The 22,039-nt window shown below is 43.4% G+C and overlaps 1 long non-coding RNA gene across 2 annotated transcripts; it reads left to right on the top strand.

Annotated features, from left to right (window-relative positions):
• Positions 1 to 13,319: 13,319 nt before the first annotated feature.
• On the top strand, positions 13,320 to 14,696 carry LOC123094740 (uncharacterized). Of its 2 annotated transcripts, XR_006445939.1 has the most exons (3): positions 13,322 to 13,757; positions 13,866 to 14,050; positions 14,246 to 14,696. It is a non-coding gene; the product is annotated as an uncharacterized lncRNA (long non-coding RNA). The 2 variants fall into 2 exon arrangements; XR_006445938.1 differs by having other exon boundaries at positions 13,320 to 13,757; positions 13,866 to 14,696.
• Positions 14,697 to 22,039: the final 7,343 nt, after the last annotated feature.

The following is a 22,039-nucleotide window of genomic DNA, read 5'->3' as shown; positions in this document are numbered from 1 at the left end:
GCTATGGAGATGCCCATCAATTGATGTTAACATGAGGAGTAGGGATTGCCATGCAACAGATGCACTAGAGCTATAAATGAATGCTGAACAAAAGAAAACTAGTGGGTGTGCATCCAACTTGCTTGCTCACGAAGACCTAGGGCATTTGAGGAAGCCCATCGTAGGAATATACAAGCCAAGTTCTATAATGAAAAATTCCCACTAGTATGAAAAAGACAACTTATGAGACACACAATATGAAAGACATGGTGCTTGTTTGAAGCACAATATATGAGACTCACTACATGAAGAACAAGGTGCTACTTTGAAGCACAAGTGTGGAAAAAGAGATAGTAACATTGCCCTTTTTATTTATTTTCTTTTATTTTCTTTTTTTTCTTTTGGGCCTTTTTTTGCCTTTATTTTTTTTATTTTTTTTATTTGGGCAATGTTCTAATAATGATGATCATCACACTTCTATTGATTACAACATAAGGATTACAGCTCGAAACTAGAATAAGATATGACTCTATATGAATGCCTCCGGCGGTGTACCGGGATGGTGCAATGAATCAAGAGTTACATGTATGAAAAATAATGCATGGTGTCTTTGCCACAAATACGATGTCAACTACATGATCATGCAATCGTAATATGACAAAAGTAAAGTATGTCATGATGATGATAAACGGAATGGTGGAAAGTTGCATGGCAATATATCTCGGAATGGCTATGGAAATGCCATAATAGGTAGGTATGGTGGCTGTTTTGAGGAAGATATAGGGAGGTTTCGTCTCACGGGGTTTGGATGCACCGGCGAAGTTTGCACCAACTCCCAAGGTGAGAAAGGGCAATGCACGGTACCGAAGAGGCTAGCAAAGGCGGAAAGGTAAAAGTGCGTATAATCCATGGACTCAACATTAGTCAAAAGAACTCATATACTTATTGCAAAAATTTAGAAGTCATCAAAAACCAAGTACTACGCGCATGCTCCTAGGGGGATAGATTGGTAGGAAAAGACCATCGCTCGTCCCTAACCGCCACTCATAAGGATGCACAAGCCAGGTACACTTCATGTTTCAAATTTGTTACACAACTTTAACCATACGTGCATGCTACGGGACTTGCTAACTTCAACAGAATCATTCTTTAAATTCATAATCACCCAACTAGCATGACTTTAATATCACTACCTCCATATCTCAAAACAATTATCAAGTATCAAATTGATCATAGCATCCAATTCACTTTCTATGATAGTTTTTATTATACCCAACTTGGATGCCTACCATTCTAGGACCAACTTTATCACCATAGAAAATACCATGCTGTTCTAAAAGACTCTCAAAATAATATAAGTGAAGCATGAGAGACTAGTAATTTCTTCAAAATTAAGACACCACCGTGCTATAAAAGATATAAGTGAAGCACTAGAGCAAAAACTATCAAGCTCAAAAGATATAAGTGAAGCACATAGAGTATTCTAGCAAATTCTAATCAAATAGGCTTCTCCCAAAAGGTGTGTACATCAAGGATGATTGTGGTAAACTAAAAAGCAAGGACTAATATAATACACGACGCTCCAAGCAAAACACATATCATGTGGCGAATAAAAATATAGCTCCAAGTAAAGTTACCAATGAACGAAGACGAAAGAGGGGATGCCTTCCCGGGGCATCCCCAAGCTTACGCTTTTGGCTATTCTTGAATATCTTGGGGTGCAATGGGTATCCCCAAGCTTAGGCTCTTGCCACCCTTTATTCCATAGTCCATAAAAGCTTTACCCAAAACTTGAAAACTTCACAACACAAAACTCAAGAGGAAATCTTATAAGCTCCGTTAGTGAAAGAAAACAAAACCACCACATAAGGTACTGCAATGAACTCATTCTTTATTTATATTGGTGTTAAACATACTGTATCACAACTTCTTTATGGTTTATAAACTAATTTACTAGCCATAGATGCATTGAAATAAGCAAACAACACACGAAAAACAGAATCTGTCAAAAACAGAACAGTCTGTAGCAATATGTAACTAACGCAAACTTCTGGAACTCTAAAAAATACTACCAAAATAGGAAGTCCTGGACAATTTTTTTATTGAACAGAAGCAAAACGAATCAACACAAAATCACGTTCTTGTGATTTAACAAAATTATATTCGTGCGTGCAAAGTTTCTGTTTTTCAGCAGAATCAAATCAACTATCATCGTAGGTTATCATATAGGTTCTACTTGGCACAAACACTACTTAAAAGATAAAAACACATCTAAACAGAAGGTAGATGCAAGATTTATTACTAAACAGGAGAAAAAACAAAAAACATAAAGAAAATTGGGTTGCCTCCCAACTAGGGCTATCGTTTAACGCCCCTAGCTAGGCATAAAAGCGAAGATAGATCTAACGAGTGCCCTCTTTGGCACTAAATTCATAAGTTGCACGCATGAAAGATTCATAAGGTAATTTGACTTTATTTCTTGGAAAGTGCTCCATGCCTTTCTTTAATGGAAATTGGAATATAATATTCCCTTCCTTCATATCAATAATCGCACCAATCGTTCTAAGGAAAGGTCTACCAAGAATAATATGGCAAGAAAGATTGCAACCTATATCAAGAACGATAAAATCTATGGGCACCAAATTTCTATTTGCAACAATAAGAACATCATTGATCCTCCCCATAGTCTTTTTAATGGTGTAATCCGCAAGGTGCAAATTTAAAGAGCAATCATTAAGATCATGGAAACCTATAATATCACATAAAGTTTTCGGAATCGTGGAAACACTAGCACCCAAATCACACAAAGCAAAACACTCATAATCTTTAATTCTAATCTTTATAGTAGGTTCCCACTCATCATTAAGTTTTCTAGGTATAGAAACTTCCAAATTAAGTTTTCCATCAGAAGATTGCATCAAGGCATCAACAATATGTTTGGTAAAAGCTTTGTTTTGACAATAAGCATGAGGAGAATTAACAACGGATTGCAACAAGGAAATACAACTTTTAAGGAGCAATTATCATAATCAAATTCCTTGAAATCCGAGATAGTAGGTTCAATATTATTAGAAGTTGAGGATTCTCCAATCTCACTTTTACCAAATTTAGCATCAAGATCTAAAGATTCCAAATTCTTGGGACGCCTTCTAGGCAAAGTTGATTCATCATTAGTCCCATAATCATAAAAATTCATATTGCAAAACATAGATCTAATCGGAGATGCATCAATAACTTTAAGATCCTCATCATTATTTTCATGGGAACTAGAAGAACACGCTTTTATAAAGCTATCTTTTTTAGCACGCAATCTAGCGGTTCTTTCCTTACACTCATCAATGGAAATTCTCATTACTTTGAGAGACTCATTGATATCATGCTTGGGAGAAGAAGATCTAAGTTTAAGAGAATCAACATCAAGCAAAAGTCTATCAATGTTCCTAGCCAAATCATCAACTTTGAGCAATTTTTCTTCAAGCAAAGCATTAAAATTCTTTTGAGAAATCATAAATTCTTTCAAACTATTCTAAAAATCAGAGGACATCTTATTAAAATTACCATAAGAATTATTGTAGGAATTTCCATAATTATTAGAGGAATTACTAGGGAATAGTCTAGCATTGAAGTTTCCTCTATAAGCATTGTTTTCAAAACTATTCCTACCAACAAAATTCACATCCATAGATTCATTATTATTCTCAATCAAAGAAGACAAAGGCATATCATTGGGATCAAGAGGAGTATTTTTAGTAGCAAACATCTTCATAAGTTCATCCATCTTTCCACTCAAAACATTAAATTCTTCTATATCATGCACTTTTTTACTAGAAGATCTTTCGGTGTGCCATTGAGAATAATTAGCCATAATATTATCAAGAAGTTTTGTAGCATCTCCTAACGTGATTTCCATAAACGTGCCTCCCGCGGCCGAATCTAAAAGATTTCTAGAAGCAAAGTTCAAAACGGCATAAAAATTTTGTATGATCATCCATAAATTCAAACCATGAGTAGGGAAATTGCGAAGCATCAATTTCATTCTTTCCCAAGATTGGGCAAAATGCTCATGATCAAGTTGTTTAAAATTCATGATATCGTTCCTTAGAGTGATAATCTTAGCGGGAGGAAAATACTTAGAGATAAAAGCATCTTTGCACTTGTTCCAAGAATCAATACTATTTTTAGGCAAAGACGAAAACCAAACTTTAGCACGATCTCTAAGTGAAAATAGAAATAACTTCAATTTGACAATATTGTTATCCGTATCTTTCTTCTTTTGCATATCACACAAATCAACAAAATTGTTTAGATGAGTAGCGGCATCTTCACTAGGAAGGCCAGCGAATTGATCTTTCATAACAAGATTCAGCAAAGCAGTATTGATTTCACAAGACTCAACATCATTAAGAGGAGCAATCGGAGTACTAAGGAAATCATTATTATTGGTATTCGAGAAATCATACAATTTGGTATTATCTTGCGCCATGGTAACAAGTAATCCAACACACAAGCAAGCAGAAAAAGGCAAGCAGAAAAGAGAGGAGGAGATTGGGAAAGAGAGGGCGAATAAAACGGCAAGGGTGAAGTGGGGGAGAGGAAAACGAGAGGCAGATGGCAAATAATGTAAATGCGAGGGAGATGGGTTTGTGATGGGTACTTGGTATGTCTTGACTTGAGCGAAGACCTCCCTGGCAACGGCGCCAGAAATCCTTCTTGCTATGTCTTGAGCTTGCGTTGGTTTTCCTCGAAGATGAGAGGGTAATGCAGCGATAGTAGCGTAAGTATTTCCCTCAGTTTTTGAGAACCAAGGTATCAATCCAGTAGGAGGCTCCTCAAAAGTCCCATGCACCTACACAAACAAACTGAGAACTCACAACCAACGCAATAAAGGGGTTGTCAATCCCTTCACGGCCACTTGCAAAAGTGAGATCTAATAAAGATAGTATGATAAGATAAATATATTTTTGGTATTTTATAATATAGATGCAAAAAGTAAAGATGCAAATAAAAGTATATTGAAAGCAAATATGATAAGAGATAGACCCGGGGGCCATATGTTTCACTAGAGGCTTCTCTCAAGATAGCATAAGTATTACGGTGGGTGAACAAATTACTGTCGAGCAATTGATAGAAAAGTGCATAGTTATGAGATTATCTAGGCATGATCATGTATATAGGCATCACATCCATAACAAGTAGACCGACTCCTGCCTGCATCTACCACTATTACTCCACACATTGACCGACTCCTGCCTGCATCTAGAGTATTAAGTTCATAAGAACAGAGTAACGCATTAAGCAAGATGACATGATGTAGAGGGATAAACTCAAGCAATATGATATAAACCCCATCTTGTTATCCTCGATGTCAACAATACAATACATGCCTTGCAACCCTTTCTGTCACTGGGTAAGGACACCGCAAGATTGAACCCAAAGCTAAGCACTTCTCCCATGGCAAGAAAGATCTATCTAGTAGGCCAAACCAAACTGATAATTCGAAGAGACTTGCAAAGATAACTCAATCATACATAAAAGAATTTAGAGAAGATTCAAATATTATTCATAGATAAACTTGATCATAAACCCACAATTCATTGGATCTCGACAAACACACCACAAAAAGAGTTTACATCGAATAGATCTCCACAAGAGAGGTGGAGAACATTGTATTGAGATCCGAAAAGAGAGAAGAAGCCATCTAACTAATAACTATGGACCCGTAGGTCTGTGGTAAACTACTCACAACTAATCGGAGGGCAAGGATGTTGATGTAGAGGCCCTCCATGGTCGATTCCCCCTCCGATAGAGTGCCGGCGAAGGCTCCAAGATGAGATCTCGCGGATACAAATGGTTACGGCGGTGGAAATTGTGTTTCGTGGTGCTCCTAGAAGTTTTCGGGGTACGTAGGTATATATAGGAGGAAGAAGTACGTCGGTGGCCGCCCGAGGGGCCCATGAGACAGGGGGGCGCGCCCTACAAGGGGGATCCTATCTCGTGGGGGCCTCGGCTGCTTCTTGCCTTGCACTCCAAGTCCTCTGGATCACGTTTTTTCCAAAAATCACACTCCCGAAGGTTTCATTCCATTTGGACTCCGTTTGATATTCCTTTTCTTTGAAATACTGAAATAGACAAAAAAACAGCAATATGGCTTGGGCCTCCGGTTAGTAGGTTAGTCCCAAAAGTGATATAAATGTGTAAAATAAAGCCCATAAACATCCAAAAGGGGTAATATAATAGCATGGAACAATCAAAAACTATAGATACGTTGGAGACGTATCATCCCCCTCCCACGCACCAGTGGAAGCACCATGCTCCGCGTTCGCCGTTGACACTGCCGAGCAGAGGCTATGCCCATGCAAGAGCGGAAGCGCTATGCTCCGCACTGGTGATAAACAACTGGGGGTGGCCTCGCGGCCGCATTAACCTCAGGGAGCCTCCGGGCACGGTGAGCAGCCTCACCGCGCTGCTCTCCCTCAGGAGGGTAGCGCGAGGGGGCTCAGCACGGGGGCTATGCTCAGGTCACGCCTGGCGTACCCCACCTCGCCAAGCCTCATGGGCCTAGTCTTCGCGCACCCCTCACAAGCGAGAGCTCGGCGAGGAAAAGGTATGATGGTCGGTTCGTACATCAAGGGGGACTCCTGAGCATCGCGTCTCAGGAGCCTAACTGGTCACGTAGCCCCTCACCCCTTGGGCTCTTCCTGGCAATTTGGATGACCCAACGGCGGCTGAGGCATGCGCGGGGCTGGGCCCTGCCGACGCAGAACATCAAGGCTTACCCCTACACCTTTTCCTAAGCTGTTCGCACGTCAAGCAGGACTCCTGAGCATCACATCTCAGGAGCTTAACTGGTCACGTAGCCCCTCACCCCTTGGGCTCGTCCTAGCGATCCGGACAACCCAACAGCGGCTGAGGTATGCGCGGCGCCGGGCTCTGCCGACGCAGAACAACAAAGCGAACAGAAAAGACGAGGGACCATAATCTAATTATTGCAGAACATATTCAAACAGTTTTAAACGCGTCCCCAAGCCATGCTACATGATACAGGACGAACAGGGAAGAGCAGAGTCACCAAGCCACCTCTTTAGACCTGGGTGCCACCGTCACCCGCCAGCGGAGCCTCGTCGCTAGGCGCATCGCCCGTCCCCTCGGCTTCAGTCGGAGGACCGACAACCAGGAACTTACTCAACATGGCAACCACGGAGGTCTTCACGGCGGCAACAGCAGCGTCCCAGGAGCCAAAGTCCACTAGAGCAAGGAAGGAGGAGAAGTGGAAGCCGGTGTCCTGGAGATAGAGATGGCTTAAGACGATCGTAAGGGCTGAGGAAGAAAGTGAGTGCGCCTCACTTTCTACCAAAAAGCCAAACCCGTCGATAGCATCCTCGAGGACGGCCAAGACTTCAGGGAGCAGAGCAGCAAGGCTCTCCCTTGTAGTCGTTGTCGTCGCCTTCTTAAAGGTATCGTCCCCAAAGAGCGACTACTGACCCTTGTGGAACCTCACCTCGAGGGAGGTGAGGGTGCTATGCTCTATGGAGGCCACCTTCTTGGCCTCGGCAAGGGCCGCCTGGGCCGCCTCCACCTCCTCCTTCAGCCTCGTCAGGTGGTAGCGCTCCGCAGCCTACTCCAAGGTCGCCTTATTCACCTCGGCATCTCGATCGACCAAGGCAGCCTTCTGGGCCTTCAGCTTCTCCTCACGCTCCCGGAGCTGGCTGGCCTAGGCAGCCTGCTGATCCTGAAGAGCCTTCAGCTCGGCCTCCACCACGCGGCACTGATCCTCGGCTTCCGTGGCCTCGTTCCGCGCCAGGTTGTGCTCGGTGGCAACCATCCCAAGCACCTTCCGGGTTCCTCTGCAGAGCCCCAGGCTGCACGGACAGACGCGTCGGCCTGGAGCCAACCAGAAATCAGCTCCAGGCGTCCCAATGTCGAGCGCTGGTGTGGGCCCTGAAGTTCACCCTGGAGGACGTCCAGCGCCGCCCTCGCCTCCTCCAGGGCCCCGGAGGTAGGAGGAGCACCATGGCCCGACTGCACGTCGGGCAGGGGAGAAGATGTCCTTGGCGCCAAGACAGAAGAAGCCTCAGCATCAGGAAGGACCGGGGGCTCCGGAGGCTAGGAAACCTCAACAGCCGCAGCGAGGATGGGCGCCAGTGGGGTCAGCCCCGCCGAAGGCATCGGCACCTCCTGAGGACGGGCTCCCACGCCCTGGGGAGAGGGCATCACTACCGGAGCTGCATGGGCCGCGGCACTCTCCTTCGCCTGGGCCACGGCGGCCTCTTCGACGCCCTCGACCATGGCGACTTCTGCGCCCTCCTTCTGCTTCTTCGACGACTGCTGCCTAATGACAAACGAAGATGCTAAGCATCGCTTCAAGAATCAACAAACAAGGCCAAGGAGAAGACTTACTGGTCGGCAAAGACATAGCTCCTCGTCAGGCCCAGCAGCGGGCGCCGAGACGGGGCAGCTGGAGCTGAACTCTTGGGAGCATGCAAGAGAACTTGCGGTTGGCGCCGCGCGGGACGCCGCTGGCGAAGGCAGAATGCTGCCTGGAGGAATCAGCGCGGTCCTACCCTTCTTTGCGGCCGTCCAATTGGGCTACTTCAAGGAGGCCACCTCGGATCTCGTGATGACCCCAGCAGGGCGAGCCACCTCCACCATTGGAGGCGCATCGTCATCATCATCGTCAAGGAGGTCGCGGAGGAGCTCGCTCCGCAGCGGGGCAGAGGATTCCTCCACCACCTCATCCACAGTGTCCTCGGAGGATTGATCGCCGGAAGATAGGTCTACCAAGGATGTAGGCGGTGGGGGAGGCCCCACCTGCAAGAGCCCAAACTCATCGAAGACCGACATGGCAGCAGGAACCTCCTCCCCGTCAGCTCGGCAGTACAACGGGAGCTAGTTCTCCGGAGGATCGCTCGGGTCCTTCCCGGTCAAGTAAAGCAACACCTTGCTTAGCTCCTCCTCGGGAAGGGCGCGCTGGCGTAGGCGGATCTTGTCGTCGGTGCCCCCAAGCTTCCACAGGGGGCGGGAGCGATCTTGGAGCGGCGCTATGCGCTGCGTGAAGAACTCCTTGATAAACATGGCCCCTGTCAGCTTCTCGCTCTTCAGGTCCTCCTCCATCATCTTCACCAACGGCGTCAGGGAAGGGTTGGTGATCTTCTCAGAATACCACCCCTTCCCAGAGGAGGGGAGCTCGGTCGGCAACTCCAGCAAGTCCTAGGAGCACTTGGCATCCATCAAAACCCACCTCTTCAAGGCATCCTCCACCTTCTTCCTAACACGGGAGATCGCGTTGCCACCCCATGCCGCGACAAAGCCGTTGCACCCGACGGGATGGTCGCCAGTCATGCGGAGGAAGAAGAAGTGGCGGAGCATGGCGACAGAGGGCATCACCCCCACGAACGCCTCACAGTAGAAGGCGAAGATGGACAGGAGGAGGATGGAGTTGGGATGAATGTGGAGCACGTGGAGGCCATATTGGTGAAGAACGGCATAGAAGAAGCGGGAGAATGGGGGCACCAACCCCGAGTAGACGCTGTGCAGGAAGAAAGGGAAGAAAGTATTGTTCGCGGGCTCCAGTGCAGCGGTGGCAACCCGGAGCACCGTCCCCTTCCATTTGTTGTCCTCGCTCGCTATCAGGAGGAGCGCGGTCTGGAGCTTCAACCCGGCCACGGAGGGCGCAAGCAGCGCCGGCTCGGACCAGGCAGAGCCGGTAGCCGAGGCTGAGGCCGTGGTTTTCTCAGCGGCCATTGAGCGAATGATTGGAGGGGAAAATTGGTAGATCTGGTGAGTTCTTCCGCTCCTGGGAGAAGGGGATCTATAGCAAGACAAAGAAGAGGCAATGAAAGCCTGGCGGCAGATGGCAACCCTTTTGTCAGATGGGAGAAGTTACCGAGGCGACGTGGGGAAGCAGAGTCACGCACGTCCCATTAATCGCCACACGTCATCAAGGCCGCAGGCAGTTAGGGCCCGCGGTGCTCTGCACTTGCCCTTTGGCTTCGCCTGGAAGCCAAGTCCGAGCGCGCCTTGGTCCCGGGGGCTACTGTCGGTGTTCTGGATATGGGGGTATCCAGCCCTGCCTGCCTACGGCCCATCACATGGCTCCATGGACGGCTTGGTACGGCCTGTCTACAACATCAACTGCACAAGACCCTCGCGAGGCGGACGCCACCAAGACCCCCGAGGGGATCGGCCTCTTCAGGCTGGCTCCTGAGGGGCGGAGAGTTCTATGCAAGGTCTACCTCACGAGGCTCAGCTAACGTGAGCCATGAAGACCAAGGCCAGGCGGGCGCGAGGCGGGCACAGAGCGCAGGTTTCCTCTTCGGTGCAAAGGAGGCAAGCCAAAGGCACGGAGTCCTGAGGAATCAGCCAAAGGTTTCCATTCTGGTGCAACAAGACCAAAACCACCAGGACGGTAGGATGGAGGTCATCGACGAGCCCACCGCAGCGTCACGACCAAAGGCTTTTCGCAGGTGAAGACTACTTTTGTCATGATAAGCGGTACTACTGGTCCCCTTTCAAATCCAACCGTTGTGGGATCCCTCCCCGCCAACAATTGGGAAGAGGACCAAGGCCACTATAAATAGGACTTAGCCACCACCATAGAAGGGGATCGGATTCATTCTCACACGACCACCTCACCACCTCCCTCGAGCTCAAGAACACCTCACCTCCTGAGGCCAGTTCATCCACTGTACTAGTTCATCCTCAGCCCTCTGAGGCAATCCACCAAAATGCTGGAGTAGGGTATTACACCGCAAGGTGGCCCAAACCAGGATAAATTGTTGTGTCTCTTTGTCTCTTCGAGCACGACGCGCTAGGCTTAGGAGGATCGCGAGTAGGCAAGCTGGGTTGGTTGAGATCCCCGCACGCACCCCAGAGTTCGAACCTCTCAAGGGTTTGCGGAACCCGTAATCAGACAAACACTCTTACTTATCGAAAGAACTACGATAGAACCCCTATACTTGTGGGTCATCATGGCGCAGCGGCGTGCGAATCGGGCGACCGGCGATGGCGGATTGATAAAGAGCCCGCGAAGGACGACGGGGGCGGCCACCTCACCGGCTTCGGTCAAAGAGGCCTCGATAACCCTCTTTTTGGCCATTGACTCCTCGAGCTCCCCGGCACACAGGCAGATGTTGAGGATGGAGGCGGCGGCGGCGGCGATGGCGGCGACCTACCAATGGTTTCGAGCGAGGGGGGGTGGTGTGTATCTGTTTGAGCAGAGGTTTTGGGGAGTGTGTGTGAAGGGGGAGGGGGCAAGGTGTTGTTTGCGGAAATACCACGGCAACTGAAATTTTACTAGGCGGGAGTAAAATTTTGGGCTACTAAAAATTTGGATCAAGGGCGAGCAAATATTATTTAGAGTGTGAGGGATGCAGAGGTGGGAGTAAAATGTCAGGGCTACTGAAAATTTGAATCAAGGGATTGAAGCAAAGCGGGAGTAACAGACATCGCACACGATCATACTAATCATGTGATATCAAACATTAAAACCGTTCATGTAGTAGATATTTTCGAGATTACGAGGCAGTAGATATTTTGAGACCGGGAGGCAAGCCTCATGGATCCCAATCTATTGTGCTGATGTGAGTGACTGCAGGGCACGGGCGTGGCACACGGGTAGTTGGCCGAACTGTGTTTGTTGCGTACCCAATCGCAGACGGTTTCTACATCCAACTTGTGTGTTGTTTATAAATTTGGCAAAATGAATAACGCGGGAGAGGGTTAGAACATGAACACACTTGCATGTGGACCAAATATATGTATGAAAAGGGTGGGTTGATGTTCGAATACCCAATGCACAACTTTGATGTGGCACCTGTCGCACAAAAGCACAGTATTGCTAGTCAGCCACCCCCTACGAACCCCACTTCATGTCAGCGGCAAGGGAATGCTACCTACGAATGCATGCCCCCAAATAGATAGGTCTGAAATCTCACCCTACCATAACACAAAGCCTATAGGAGTCCATCATATATATGGTCAAACTTCCCCTTTCGCTTCCTGACAAAGGTGGACCGTGTGCCGACCCACAAATGTGTGCTTGTGGTGCGAGATGGGTGAGACAACATACGAACCACATGCGGATGGCCCTACTATATGTACGAAAAGGGTGTGGTGTGATATTTAACTACCATTCATAACTTTGATGTGGCATTTGAGCCTCGCAAATTAACTGGACTTCCCCGACCCCATGGAGGTTGTAGGTAGTGCAAAGAAAGTAGCCCCCCCCACACACACACGTAGGGGGGAGGGCATCTCACCAAGACGTACTATAACATGGACCAAGAAAAATCCAACTTGGTTGTACAACCTCTCATGCTCATTGCTGGTCAAAGTGACGGACATCCACACGGCCCTGCAAAATGGGCTAGCTTGTCGCCGATAACCTCGCGAGGGAGTACGATATGAAGACAAACCCACTCTGCGCATATGGCCCAAGTATGTAAATGGAACTGGTGTTTGTGGTGTTTGAATACCCAATGCGCAAATTTGATGTGGCACCATGCTTTGGAACCATAAAATCCAGAGCGAGGGTTCATGACGCGTAGCTTGCGCTCAAACTTAATTCGGCTTGGAAGGTCGATCTACTATATGGTAACTCGAAGCAAAGAAGAAGAATCCACCCTGGTAACCTTTCTCGTCGTTGGTCGAAATGATGGACGTCCACGCGGGCCCACGAATATATATAGGCTTGCTGCCCATAACCAAGCAAGTAAGAGTGTGTCCAAAGAGAACCATTGCATGCGTGTGACCCAAACATATCTATGGAGGTGTGTGATGCATGCATATGTTTTGAATACCCAACCCAATTCACAACACTGATGTGGTGCATGCGTTGAAAATCATAGAGGTCCCCACACAGAGCAAGAGGTCGTTCATGATGTGTCCTGCGCTCCCCCCCCCCTCAATCCAGCGGGATGGATTCATGTGTACACATGCGCTATTATATATATGTGTGTGTGTGTAATCTCACATCATGATCTATATCATGAGACAAACAAAAAATTAACCCCTTCCTAAGTCAAATTAGTTAACCTCTCTTGCTGTCGATGAAAGTGATGGACCAAGAGGGCCGACAGATGAAAGCATCGTCGATAACCGCATGAGTGAGTGCCATATATAGGACAACAACCATCACGCTTGCATGTGTGCCAGAACATATATATGGAGAGATGTGTGGTTGTGATGTTTTGAATACCTAATTCTCAACTTTGATGCGGCATGTGCCTCAAAAAGCGCAAAGTCCCCACAGAGAGTGAGGTTCATGTGACACTAGGAAAATAGGTTAGTACTCGAGTACATACTCCTACGCATGTGTCGCTCACTCGCTCGTTCCCTCATGCTATCTAATTCTTCTTTATTTAGAAGAAAAAAAATACATGCAAAATCTCAACCGGAACCGTGGTCGTTGCTCCGATTTTTCTGGTTTCTTTTTATAGTTGCCGTCGGACAACCTTATCCATTTGACAGACTATCCATTTCTCCTCCTGTTTCATTGACGTCCAGCTGTGGCGGCGGATGACATGGATGGTCGGCAGCGCGACTGACATGGATGGGCGGCGGCGACCAAGAGAAGCTCGGTCAAGACGTCCATCTTCCACCGGCCAATGGTGCTGACGTGACTGACCAGATTGGTTTTTGGCACGGCGACCGTGGATGGAACAAGATCGAAGGTGTACTCACTTCGGCGGAGCCTTGTTCTTTTTCCGTTGATGTTGAATCCTGCTCCAAGTTCTCCAACCGCAAGTAGCTACTTTTGAAGCCCACTAATCACATGCCAGGTACCTGATCGATTTGTCTCGCTACCATACACATACATAAATTCCTCACGGCAACAATTCTTGTAGAGCTTCATTAACTCCGGCTAATCTTCTTCTTCCTTCTTTCAGGTTACACCAGGAACCACCACAGATCTGGTATGTGGCACGAAAGGGTTGTATCCCCTCGTACAGGTTGGCAACTTTTTCTCGCCTAATTTGTAGAGGGTCAATCGAACACGAGGATGCCTTCTATGCCCATATGCCACATTCAAACAGTCCAAAATTCAGATTTGGGGATTTTTCTTCTATTGACGGTTAGTATGAATTTAATTCCAAATTCTGGTAAACAATTAAGGATGCCATCTGATTGTATTTTTGTGCACTTCATTGATTTAATACCAACCGATGTACTATAATTTGTACTCCCTCCATTCGGAATTACTTGTAAAATACGTCTAGATACATTCATTTTTGCGACAAGTAATTTCGAACTGAGGGAATACATGCAGGGTGCATGTTTTTGGATGCATTGCGCCACCGCTGACGCCACCGCTGGCCATGTGGGGTGGAGCGGCCATGCATGGTGAAGTTTCATGCATACGCGACGAGTGATCCCACTCGCCCGATCTCACCCGCAGCTACATTGTCAGCAGCCATCCCTCGGGTGTGCTCTCTTCAAGTCTGGCACACGCTGGGGAATATGATGTCAGATTGAAGAACACATGAATCACCATGAATCTCCTAGCAACTGATAGTGCATGTTTGATCCACTGTTTAATATACTGTGTGCATGACATTAGTTTGCTAGTACGTACACACGAGAAACAGTTGGCAGCTTCCTTTGCACCCATATAATTGAGTCACGTTTCTTATTGAGGATGATGTATATGTCACCTACAGAAAAATGATGATGTATATGTACTCCTTCTGATGCAAACGAATTGATTTTTCATGAACTTACTTTTTATTTTAAATGAGTATAATAATTATTCTGCAAATGGATGAATGCATATGTGTATACTCTTTTTGATGCAGTATTATATACTATTTTGGTGTACAGTTCTTCAGAAAGAAACTGCAGCACACTCTTCCAAAAAATGCAGTATATACTTCTTAAACAAATGACTATATACACTCCTTGAGTATTTTGTTGGAATATACTCCTTCAAAAAAATGGCAGTACATACTCCTTCAGAAAAATGGCAGTACATACTCCTTGAATTTTGTTGGTATATACTCCTTTAAAAAGTTCAGCATATACTACTTAAAAAGGCAGTACAGACCTCTTTACAAAGAAAATGCAGTATATGTCTTCCATGTCGTTGGGTATATATCATCCACCACCCATTTGAAATATCATATGAGGTATATACTGCTAGTATGATGTAGATTAAAAAGGTCTATATTTTACACGCTCCATTCCCAATCCGAAGAGGTATAAAGGGTATATACTAAAGATTCATAAAATCAAATAAAGGGCATATACTACTTGCGTTCAGACCAGACTTTCTGTCACAAAAAAGAGAAAAAGTCAGACTGTCCAATGGATAACATGCACCAGTTACCTACAATCTTGGGGGTTGTTTGCGCATGCAACACTATTTACTAACATTTTAATTAATTAATCCATTGACTGGGCTATTTAGTAGGGTGGGAGTATATATATATAGACACACACACACATCTGGGCTATTCTATTTCGCAAAACAGAATATTATTCGGTTACCCGACTCGAACTGACGGTTTCAGGCGGTTGTACTGATGTTTTCGAAGCGGTTGAACTGATGCTTTCAGTTCTATTTAACAAATCGACTTCTTTAGTTCAAATTGTTTTTGTAATTTTTTTGTCGGAACGGGGCAAGTAATATATCGTTGGAAAGCTCTGACAACCATATTTCAAGTATATTGAACGTTTTTGCAAAATCATTATGGTTTAAGATCAGTTTTGAAAAAAATCATTTTTTTCAAAACCGAAAACGTGAATCATATTTTGGACTCAATTTTCAAAAGGTTTGTCGGAATTGAGCAAATAAGATGGCATTGGAAAGCTGGTGAAAATCCATATATATATATATATATATATATATATTGTTTTTCCTAATTCTATATGATTTAAAAGTAATTTGAAAAACGGTGAAATTCTGGGTGAAAAGTATTTTCGTAATTTTTGCAAATGGTTTGTCAGATTGACGCAAATGATATGACATTGGAAAGCTATGGAAAATGCGCAAATTTTTCGTATTGATATGTTTTTCTAAGTCCTTATGGTTTAAAAACGAATTTGAATACGGTCAAATTTGATTTCGAATGCGTTTTTTTAAGTTTGTCGAAATGAGGCAAATAATATACCGTTGGGAAGATATCGAAAATACGAAACTTGGTTATGTTGAACATTTTCTCAAATTCGCAACCATTAAAGAGTAATTTGGATGACGATGAGACCCATCGTGCTGTTTTTCCATCAGAAAAAACAAAGTACTTGTACAGATCTACGTGTTCGTTTGTACTGATGCATCTTCCGAGAGTAATTTTGAAAGGTTCGGAAAAAAGAGTAGTTGAAATGATGTTTGCATGGGTGTGTACTAAGCGTGCTTTCACTAACTAGACTTTGCCTGTTTGGGTAATATTTTTGCTCGTAAGTTTTCAACGGTTTATTGTATTGGCCCTGTACTTGCATGGTTTATATCATCGAACTGAATGATATTCTTTTCAAAAATAAAATGTTTTTATTCTTTTTTTGAACATTTTTTTACAAAGATGTTCTGGACTTATCTTATTTTATGACTTGTACTTTTCTCTTTTGAATTGCATGTGTTTTTTTTGCTTGAACTTTTACAAGTTGAATTTCTGTCATTTCTTTTATTCCGAACGGACCACCATTTTTAACTTGTACTGATCAATATTTTTGATCCAACCATTTTTCCTTTGTAGAACGGACGAATATATGTTCGGGAAAAAGTGTACTTGAATGGATGTATGTATGGTTTTGTACTGGGCGTGTTTTCACATACTAGACTTTACTCTATATTTTCACTATAAATTTCTTGTTTTCTTTTGAACTCAACATCGTTTTGCAACGATATTTTGGACTTCTCTCATTTTACCACTTGAACTTTTACCATTTTGAATTTGGCGATGGTATTTGCGTCCCCGAACTTGTATGGTTTATATCGTTGAACTGAATAATACTTTTAACAAAAAGAATATGTTGTGTGTTTCATTTTGTTTGAACTCAACTTTGTTTTGCGATGATGTTCTGGACTTCTCTTATTTAACAACTTGAACTTAACTTTTTTGAATTTTCATGTTTTTTAGCGTTTTTTCAAAGCCAATGTAGGACCTCGTGTTCAACTTTTGTTTAACTTATATGCAGTAATAATAGAACATTTCTGACACAATTGTTTGTCCATTTATGGACATCAATCAAAATAGGCAGGAGAGAGCACTATCGAACTGATCTCCGTATGGATTTGTACTAAGCACGTTTTCATAGATTGGACTTTTACTTTGTTTTTTGGGTAAGCTTGTCTTCTTAAAGTTTCAATGGTTTGTACTAAGCACGTTTTCATAGATTGGACTTTTACTTTGTTTTTTGGGTAAGCTTGTCTTAAAGTTTTAATGGTTTACGGTATCGTCGCCATGTACTTACATAGTTTATATTGTCGAACTGAATGATATTTTTTTCAAAAAGAAAATGTTTTGTTTGTTTCTTTTTTTGAACTCAACATTTTTTTACAATGAGGTTCGAACTTCTCTCAGTTTACGAGTTGTACTTTTACCATTTGAATTTTCATGGGGTTCCTTTTTTGCTTGAACTTTTACAATTTGAATTTCTGCATTTCTTTTATTCCGAACGGACCACCGTTTTTAACTCGTACTGATCAATATTTTTAATTCAAACCATTTTTCCTTTCATCATCTAATAGAAATTGTTTCCACACATATAATACATGTACATGAATCATATTATCCATAGCACCAACCTCAGCACGAAAATCATCAGCCTATTCTTGTACAGAACTTTTCAAGCACCCACATGAACACAATAATAATTATCAGAAAAATAAAGTGCTTCCGCACATGGGTACAAAAAAACTTCCAGCACACTTGGTCCTGCTCCTTGTCTTTAGTATCAGTTCAACAGGTAGCGCATTTTAGTGCTTCCACAGGAGGATTGCATTAAACCAGAAAAAAATCATTCTTTGCCATGGATATGGAAAACAATTCTGAAGAAATACAAAATAAATTCTGAAGAACTACTGTAGGTCACACGTCAAATATACTAGAGAAAACCGGACATGTCTGGTGGCGCCGGTGCAGCACGGCGTCCTCACCGGAGAAGCATCACGAATTGCTAGAGAAAAGTGTATGTTATTTTTTATGAACCGGAAAAGTGCTCTTGTTTGTTAGAGAATTGAAGAAATAAATATTAGGTCCCGCTATAATGCATATATCCACTAACTCAGACACCAAAACTAAAGAAAATAATAGAAAAGAAATTAGAGAATGTTAAATTTGACACGTCTCAGTTTTTAGCATCACTTCTAAACTTTTTTTTCACTCCTATATAATCTTCAACAAATTCTCTAGTGGACCTATTATTATTGTCAAAAATAATCAACATGAATGATCTCCACCCGTCACCAATTTACTCAAACCATCCACACTCATTTGAGCTTTCCATGCAATATTTCCCGTCATATCTTCTTCTAAACAAATTGAGAACTCTAACCACATTTTTTTCCGAAGCTATACTAAAATGCTAGCACATATACTACTTTAAAGCAAGTAGCTTTCAAACAAAACATAATTGAAAGTTGCAAGAATTTGAATAGGAGGAAGTCCAACTCAGCTGCAAGCATAAGGTCAACCAGAGCATCAGAATAAGGACACTCAGCTTCAAACAAATTTGAGAGATTGAGCGACTACAGGGGTTGTTATCTCCAAAGAACATTTGGTGCATAGAGAAATGGATTTACGAGATTGACATTGTCCTGTTTAGACTATCTACCCAAACATGGATAGTAGTTTGACTACGCCGGACATTTTTCTGCGCTAGATAGTGAGTAGACATGCTGCCAAGGTATCACAAATGATTTGCTAGAACAAGTTGAACTAAATATCTTGTTCACTTTGAACTTTGAAAGAAGCTACAACTTCGGCAAATGTACACAGAATTTTAAATTTCCGAGCACATACCTTCTGTTCTTGTTTGTTGATGGGCACGCCGCCCCTACTCCGGCGGACTGACGACACCGGCGAAGTGGAGTTGAAGGAGCGAGGGTCACCTTGCTTCCCATTCAATTGAGGATTCATGTGACACTTGCTTCCCATTTTCATCAGTAATAGTACTAGTACGACTCAACAATAATTTCAGAATTGTAGATGGCATCCTTGTCAGTACGACTCATCAGTACTAGTGCTCTTTTTTCCAAAAAAATGTGTTATAGAATAGAAGCATTTTTCCTATATGGATGCTACTTTTAACAATAAGAATATTACTGATCAGTAATAGTATTGTGTAAGTCGTACTGATCAATACTGCTACTTGTCGTACTGCTGAGCACTAGTACTGATCTAGCTAACACAGAATTATTTTTCAATGCATTGTAGTCAAGAACGAATCCAATTCAGAACTGATGCGATTTATTCCATCAAACTACTATGGAAGTTTCTCTATACTATTATGTTTTCAACACACAATTATTGAATTGTTTCCTGCCTTTTCATTATGAATTGATGGCATAATACATGTTGAACTGTTACACAAGCAAAATTCAGAAATACATAACAATGGTGTACTTCAAATATGTGCTTTTTCAGGAACAAAACTTTCTGAACCTTCTATATGAAAGAATTTGAACTATCAGTCTAAACAGATTTGAAGTTGAACGATCATTTCCCTTACCGAGTGTTAAGGAAAACGAAACCAGAGATGACCTCGCCGGTGAACTTGGACTGAAGAACATGCAACGAAGAACTTGAGGTTGTTTGGCAGCCCATGTGCAGCATGGCGAGCTGCAGGGGGGAGGGAGGGCGGTAGCACCTCCTAGCATTTAGAGTCTCGCAAGTTAAAGAAAATGCTACATGGGCACCACGTCATCTTTGATCCCTAACATTGATGCTATCTAACATCCAGAGTTTTCACGAGTAATAACGCCACAACGACATTGCATCGACATTGATTACCAACAATGATACTGCCCACATCTAAGATTCAGTGTTTATGTATACATCACTAGAACAAGTTAGATAGATCGATCATAGTTCATAGATCCACATGGGAACAAACATGTGCTGCTGCCAGCTTTTCCAATCATAGGACAACCGCATGCTAAGTATATTTTCCTAGGAATGTGTGGGAAGCAGGCAACATACATGAACTTTGGTGTGGATTGCTAGTTGAATTTGCTTCCCATTCACACTAGCACCAGCGCACAAGCCGTGTTGGCTACCAGGGGAGCCAGGATGGATCTGGTCAGAGATGGGGGTGGCTAGTGCCTGCATTTTTATCAATGACAATAAATTTGCTTGTACTTTAGAGAAACAACAAACTCATACACGAAACTGACAATGACAGGAACCAACTTGTGCCATCGTATATGTGCTACCGAGTGTAGTTCTGGACATCCCTGAACATCAAGCATCGAACCATCCCTGAACATCAAGCACTGAATAATCGCTAAACTTATTTTGGCAAACATCTATTTTTTCCTGAACTGAACCATCATCTTTATATTGAACTTCTCTATCTATACAATGGAATTCTATTTATTATATCTTGTCAAGAAGTCTCAAATTAAAATTTGAAATTCTAGACCAAACATGCACATGAAACAGACAACACTTTCACATGAGTACTGTGTTTACTTGCTCACATGCTTCCACAGTCATGGAAAATACAAGTCTACCTACACAACTACTTGTAGAATTTACACGACTCAGAGGTTTTCTCTAGATGTTAACTGATCCTCTTGGCAAGTAATTTACTTACAAAGATGCTCTTTTTTTGCGGGGACTCACACAATAGCATTCAATTCATACAAAATTCACTTAGGTTTTCAAACTTCAAAATTATATTTGCAGACAATGGTTTTTGAATAGTTACCTTGGATAGAGAAGAATTAAATTCCTTCTTATTCACAACATTTGGACCATCACACACACAACAATAATTTCTGTAGTCTGTCATCCATCGTACTGCCATTAGCACTGCACACAACCCGCCATTAGTACTGCCATTAGTACAACAATAATTTCTGAAGTCAGACATCCATTACCCTAAGCCAAAATACTCACACAGATCGGATGTATTATCTTTGTAGCTGAACCATTCTAATATATGTAGTTGAACTATTTTTCCTGTCATTGAAGGGAAAACCCACATAAGCAAGCACAACCATGTTTTTTTAACCTCGTTTTGTGCTTTTTCTTTGGGAGTAACTCGATTGAACAAAACATGTGCAAAACGTTTTTTCAAAACCATCTAAGTGCCACAAACCAAAACAATAAAGTTAGCTCTGAAAAATGATCCTACCTTTTTCAGTAATGTGCCAGCATATGAACACAACATAACTTTTTTTCCATCGATCAGTTAAAGCACAATCATGCTATCAGTAAATTAGGACCAAACAGAGTTGTTCCTACCTGCACAGGAAGAAACAATCCAAGTGTGGCGCGAATTGCTTGAAGAAGCATGGAAGAGATCCCTACATGGAGTGTGAGCACCAAAACTGGACTGGGTAGGAGGAGGGGGCCTGCAGGGGAGTCGCCGGTGGGGAGAAGCAAAGAGAGGAACACGTAGGAGGTGGCACAAACATCCCCTTTTTTCTCGACTTCGAACTTCTATATTTTTTACTCTGAGCTTACCTCTCTCAAGACCTGAACTGATTAGTGTTATAAGTACACAAACAAATCGATGAGCTGATGTAAGGAAATATAAAAAAGATCACAAATACTGAAAAACTAAAGAATAACTGAAGTCCGAGAGAAAGACGAGCCTAAGTTCAAACTACATAAACATAGGCTGCAAGCTCCATGTGTCCAGCTTGTAGATGATTCATTCTAATATCAATTTCCTCTATCGAACAGTTAAAGTAACACACATGGCCCATCAGCACACAAATCATAATACCAATCCTGCTGACTTTTGTTGGCTGAAGTACAGATGTGCATGCATACCTTGACAGTAGTCCGAGATGAGCACGACAAGGTCCCGGCCGCTAACTCGCTTCCGCCGCTGATGGCCAGCAGGGACACTGCGACGAGGAGGGCATCCCAGTCCCTTAGATTGCAGACGAAGG

This window comes from Triticum aestivum, chromosome 4B, assembly GCF_018294505.1.
Source record: "Triticum aestivum cultivar Chinese Spring chromosome 4B, IWGSC CS RefSeq v2.1, whole genome shotgun sequence".
NCBI lineage: Eukaryota > Viridiplantae > Streptophyta > Magnoliopsida > Poales > Poaceae > Triticum > Triticum aestivum.
The sequence above is the reverse complement of the archived record's forward strand: the minus strand, read 5'-3'. Positions and strand labels throughout refer to the sequence as shown.